Here is a 6,000-nt window from a genome sequence, read left to right on the forward strand (position 1 = left end):
TTCCCTGAGGACCGTCATGAACTGGGGCTCCACTGGATGGATGCCTGGGACCGCAGAGCGGATGGAACATGGGCCCAGGTCACTGGGTGATGCCCGCAGCTCCTAGCAAGGTTGGCGGGTGGTGACCAGGGCGCTCAGCCAGCTGACGGTTTGCAGGCACCTGCTCCTGCCTTCCAGCTTCACTTCCTGGGCTGCTCCTAGTTGTCAGTGAACCAAGCACAGGTCTCCTTCACCGCCTGCTTGAAGGGTGTGAACCGGAAGCCGGGCAGGTATGTCCTCAGCTTGCTGTTACTGGCTGTCTTCTTAAACTGCCCGTCTGACTTGGTTGTATCAAAGGTGGCCTCCCCATGGAAGTCCATAGCCTCCACCACCGCCTCGGCTGCCTCCCTGATGGAGACCTCATCTTCCTCGCCCACTGAGAGGATAACGGGCTCCACCTCGCTGTACTCCCACAGGACCCAGATACAGAGCTAGGCCAGGTCCAGCGAGTATATAAACTGCCTCCGTGGCTTCCCCGTACCCCACACCATCAGGGCTGAGCCGCTGCTCTTGGCCAGGCGCACCTTGTGGATGAGGCCAGGTAGCACGTGGCCATCCTCAATGTTGAAGTTGTCATGGGGCCTGAAGACGTTGGTGGGGATGAGAGCGGTGAACGTGCAGCCATGCTGCTGGAAGTAGGCCCTGTTCTGCACGTCGATCATCCTCTTGGCATGCGAGTACCCAAAATTGCTGCTGTGGGGCTGCCCACTGTGGCTCATGGTCTCAGCTGTGGGGTAGGTAGTCTTGACAGGAAAAATACAAATGGACAGGCAGGACAAGACCTTGCAGGCGCCCACTTCGAAGGCCGCGTGCAGGACGTTGTCATTGATGTGCACATTTTTCCTCCAGAAGTCCAAATTGTATTTGATATTCCAAAACAGGTCCCCCACCATTGCAGCAAGATGGATGACGTGCGTGGGTCGAACGTTCTCAAACAGGGGGCGGGTCAGTGCTGTATCCCTGAGATGGGCGTCCTTGGAGGAGACAAACGCCCAGTCCTATCCAGGAAGGCCAGCTCCATCTGCTACCACCTTCTGGATGGCTTTGCCCACCAGCCCAGAGCCCCATGTCACTAGAATCCGCATGGACCCCTGGGGTTCACCCACGTCAGCTGCACGTGCATCCCACCTCACCGCCCTCTATACGGTATTTAAACAACAAATAAGCCCGGTAGTAGGAGAGAGAAGAAAATTAAACAGCTATTCTAGAATTTCTCTTCTTCCCTGGGTCACCAGCCTCTGTTGGGAAAAAGGAGCCAATATTCATAAAAATCTGAGCTACTAAGGTTATGCAAAATCAACATGTATGGGGAGTAATAGCAAGGATGTATCCTCTGTGTTTATCATATAATTTATTATCCTCCTGCAACAAATGTGCAGATGACACTCATTTGTTCCTGACATAATGTGGTAGGTGGTTAAGTTCTTCAGAACTTAAAGTAAGCAACTTAAAGTAAGTTGCTTTTTAGCATTACTACCGATTCATGAAGTAGCAACAGCAAATTATCTTTTCCCACATGAAGGCCCCAGTCTCTCATTACTTTGTAATCTTACAGAAGGAAGTACTAAAACAATGTAAAAGTTTGAATGATTACATAATCCTTCGATTTGTTGCCTGGAAAAAGAGTCCTGTTGGCTATAAAATAGGTTTACTTTTTTCTCCACGTACTGACCCTTTGGGGTGACAGTGTAGTGTTAGAACGGAATCCACAAGTGATATTAAAAAGTCCCTTCCCCTAATGTGACAGATCTAGTCCAGATAAAGCCATTATTCAAAATTTCACACTGCTATCCTGTTTTGATTTGCAATTTGAAGAACAACTTTGCCTTTGGCTTCTGGGTAGCCACATTAAGTTAATCACTCCAGCAACAAGAAAGAATAATAAAGCAGAAAACAAAGAAGAGGGACTCCACTTGAATTCAGCATAGGGCCCCTGGCTATCCCAGAGGAAATCTATGTTGCCACGCCCTCTCTTCTTCTTAAAGGGGAATCCTTTGCTAAAGGGGAATCCTTTGCTATAGGGAATGGGATTAAAAAAAAAAAAAAAAAAGGCTTACAATTTTATGAAGAGAGAGATGATGTCCTAAGGAAGTGTAAAATTGAGATATAAAAACGGCTTCTTAGAAAAGTCTTCCTGTCACAGGATGACTTGAAGAGGGCCAGGTGATGTAAGCATCTGGGTTGTGTTACAGAAGAGGAAACTGGCTGGGCGCAGTGGTTTATGACTGTAATCCCAGCACTTTGGGAAGGTGAGGCAGGGAGGATCACTTGAGCCCAGGAGTTTGAGACCAGCCTGAGCAATGTAGTGAGACTTTGTTTCTATAAATAAATAATTTTTAAAAAGAGGAAAAAAAAGTTTTTCTCTGAGAAAGTATTTGCAAACTATGTAGCCAACAAAGGACTAGTATCCAGAATCTACAAGGAACCCAAAACAATTACCAAAAGAAATCACAAATAATCCCACTAAAAAGTGGGCAAAGGGGCCAGGCACCATGGCTCGTGCCTGTAATCCCAGCACTTTGGGAGGCCGAGGCGGGCAGATCACTTGAGATCAGGACTTTGAGATCACCCTGGCCAACATGGTGAAACCCATCTCTACCAAAAATACAAAATATTAGCTGGGTGTGGTGGCGCGGCACCTGTAATCCCAGCTACTCTGGAGGCCGAGGCAGGAGAGTAGCTTGAACCCAGGAGATGGAGGTTGCGGTGAGCTGAGATCATGAAATCACACCACTGCACTCCAGCCTGGGAGACAGAGCAAGACTCCATCTCAAAAAAAAAAAAAAGTTGGTGGTGGCAAAGGTGACCAGGTGTGGGGACCGCCTGTAATTGCAGCACTTTGGGAAGCTGAGACAGGCAGATGACTTTCAGCCCAGTAGTTTGGTAACAGCCTGGCCAACATGGTGAAACCCTATCTCTATTTAATAATTTAAAATAAATTTACAAAAATAATTGAAATTTTTTTAAGTGAGCAAAGGATATGAATAGACATTTCTCAGAAGAAGACATATGAATGCCCAAGACACATATGAAAAAATGTTCAACATCACTAATCATTAGGAAAATGCAGATTAAAACCACAGTGAGATACCATACCACCTTACTCCTGCAAGAATCGCCATGATTTAAAAAGTTAAAAAACAGTAGATGTTGGCGTGGATGTGGAGAAAAGGGAATGCTTATATACTGCTGGTAGGAATGTAAATTACTACAACCTTGATGGAAAAACAGTATGGAGATTCTTTAAAGAACTAAAAGTACATCTTTAAAGAGCTAAAAAGTGGATCTACCAGTTGACGCAGCAATCCCACTGCTGGGTATCCAAAGGAAAAAGTCATTCATATGAAAAAGACACTTGCACATGTATGTTTATACCAGCACAATTTGCAATTGCGAAGATGTGGAACCGATCTAAGCGCCCATTGACTAAAGAGCCGATAAAGAAAATGTGCTATATATACACCATGGGATACTATTCAGCCATTAAAAGGAATGAAATAATGTCCTTTGCAGCAACTTGGATGGAGCTGGAGGCCATTACTCTAAGTGAAGTAACACAGGAGTGGAAAACTGAAAACCTTATGTGCTCACTTATAAGTGGGAACTAAACTATGAATGTACAAAGGGATACAGAGTGATATAATGAGCTTTAGAGGCTCAGAAGGTGGAGGATGGTGGGGGGTAGGGATTAAAAATTACACATTAGATACAATGTACACTACTCAGGTGACTGGTGCACTAAAATTTCAGAATTCACTACTATATAATTCATCCGTGTAACAAAAAACCAAGTGTACCCAAAAAGCTATTGAAATTTTAAAAAGGGAAAAAAATATCAATCTAATAAAAAAGTAAGCAAAGTCTCCCTCTGGTCACTTGAATAGTGTGGCATGTTAGAAGAAGAGGGGAAACAAACATCGTTTCCAGACAAAAAGTGTGTCTGTTTCCATTTGTGTGTTTAAAACATTGTTATCTTCCAGGGTGTTCAATAAATCAATACATTTGCTTAAATGGTTATAATAGAATTCACTGAAAAAAGAAATGGCTAGTAGTTTTAATAATGATTATTTTCAGTGTGCATCATTTGAATGATAATTTTATAAAAGTTACGAGATGAAGAAAATGACAGCTTGCTTTTAAATTTTTTTTCTGCCTTTTATCCAGAAACATAAAATCCATGAATAACTTGTGAAGTTATTTCACATGCTTTGTACTTATATCTATTCAGTAACAATTCTAGTGTTCCCCAAATAAACCTATTCTATATGCAAAATAGTTTCATCAATTTTTCTATTTGTTTTTCTTTGGCCACACCCTAAAGCATAATTCATTGGCTAGCTTTTTATACACGAGTATACATAATTTACAGAACTCTTTCTCTGCTTTTTTTTTTTTTTTGAGACAGAGTCTCACTCTGTTGCCCAGGATATCACAGAGGCAAGTCGAAGCTGCACATGTGCTCGGACACAGGGAGTGGTCAGAGAAAAGACAGAAGAAAGACATTCCTTGGTCCTGGAGACATCTATCAAGTGTCAGAACATGCTCCAGAGGCATCCCAGACCACTGAGAATGTCTCTAAGGACCTCTACAGAGAAGTATATCCAGGGACCTATTCTGTCACTGTGGGCTCAAATGACTTAACCAAGAAGACTCATGTGGTAGCAGTTGATTCTGGACAAACTGTGGACCTGGTCTTCCCTGTGATGTTGACCATCACCTTTTTTTAAGCAGTAAGAATAAAGTCACTATATGATTCTCTTAATAGCTGTACACTAATCCTGTTTTTAGTGCTGACTGGGTCAGCCTTCCTGGGAACTGGAATCTGTCTCTTTCAGTGTGCCTTTCTTGAGGGTGTAGAAGCCCTCCATCTTTGTTGGCCTGACAGTAATATAATCATGCTGTCTAAACAGATTTTACTGCTTGCTTTCCAAGTAAAGGTTAATTATGATAATAAAGAGATTTGGAAATGAAAAAAAAAATTGTGCAGTGGTGCAATCTCGGCTCATTGTATGCAACCTCTGCCTCCCAGGTTCAAACAATTCTCCTGACTTAAACTCCTAAATTGCTGGGATTACAGACGTGCGCAACCATGCCCAGCTAATTTTTGTATTTTTATTAGAGACAGGGTTTCACCATGTTGGCCAGTCTGGTCTCGAACTCCTGACTTCAAGCGATCTGCCCGCCTAGCCTCCCAAAGGGTTGGGATTACAGGTGCGAGCCACCGCACCCAGCCCTAGAATTGTTAAGGAAAGGAAAGATCTCATTTTTTTTTTTTTTTTTTGAGACGGAGTTTCACTCTTGTTACCCAGGCTGGAGTGCAATGGCGCAATCTCAGCTCACTGCAACCTCTGCCTCCTGGGTTCAGGCAATTCTCCTGCCTCAACCTCCTGAGTAGCTGGGATTACAGGCACGCGCCACCATGCCCAGCTAATGTTTTGTATTTTTAGTAGAGACGGGGTTTCACCATGTTGACCAGGATGGTCTCGATCTCTTGACCTTGTGATCGACCCGCCTCGGCCTCCCACAGTGCTGGGATTATAGGCTTGAGCCACCGCGCCCGGCTCATTTTCTATATCTAAGGGATTCACACTAAAGGATTTACTGGGCTGGAGCAGATCATACGACAACAGAACAGCCAGCAAGGGTGATTCTGAAGTGGCTCTCTTAAATATCCAGAACAAAGAACTCAAGACTAGATGTTTATGCTTTTATGTGGTATAAGGAAAACTGCTAAGAGGGAATTCTTATCAGGAAAGTGAACCCCTTCTACCATCTTGGGAAGTGATTTGTAAGACTGTCAAAACATGCTGTATTTGACGCACCACATGACTACATGTAATGTGTACTTACAACTGCTAAGAATTAGAAAATGTTGTTACCTATAGTTGTCTTTATCAAGTTGATTATCATGGTGTACAGTATTACAGAAATATAGAGGTGCCAACTCAGGTGAGCAGTATG

At 43.6% G+C, this 6,000-nt stretch overlaps 1 pseudogene across 1 annotated transcript; it reads right to left on the reverse strand.

The window, feature by feature from the left end:
* Window positions 1-179: 179 nt before the first annotated feature.
* LOC116531612 lies at window positions 180-1,576 on the reverse strand (annotated as a pseudogene). Its single transcript, XR_004260492.1, has 2 exons — window positions 1,517-1,576; window positions 180-1,178 (listed from the first exon to the last, which is right to left on the reverse strand). The product of XR_004260492.1 is annotated as a GDP-L-fucose synthase pseudogene (transcript).
* Between the last annotated feature and the right edge of the window lie 4,424 nt (window positions 1,577-6,000).

The sequence above is a fragment of the Sapajus apella genome, unplaced genomic scaffold (assembly GCF_009761245.1).
Source record: "Sapajus apella isolate SASKATOON/1434 unplaced genomic scaffold, GSC_monkey_1.0 scaffold71, whole genome shotgun sequence".
NCBI classification, from domain to species: domain Eukaryota; kingdom Metazoa; phylum Chordata; class Mammalia; order Primates; family Cebidae; genus Sapajus; species Sapajus apella.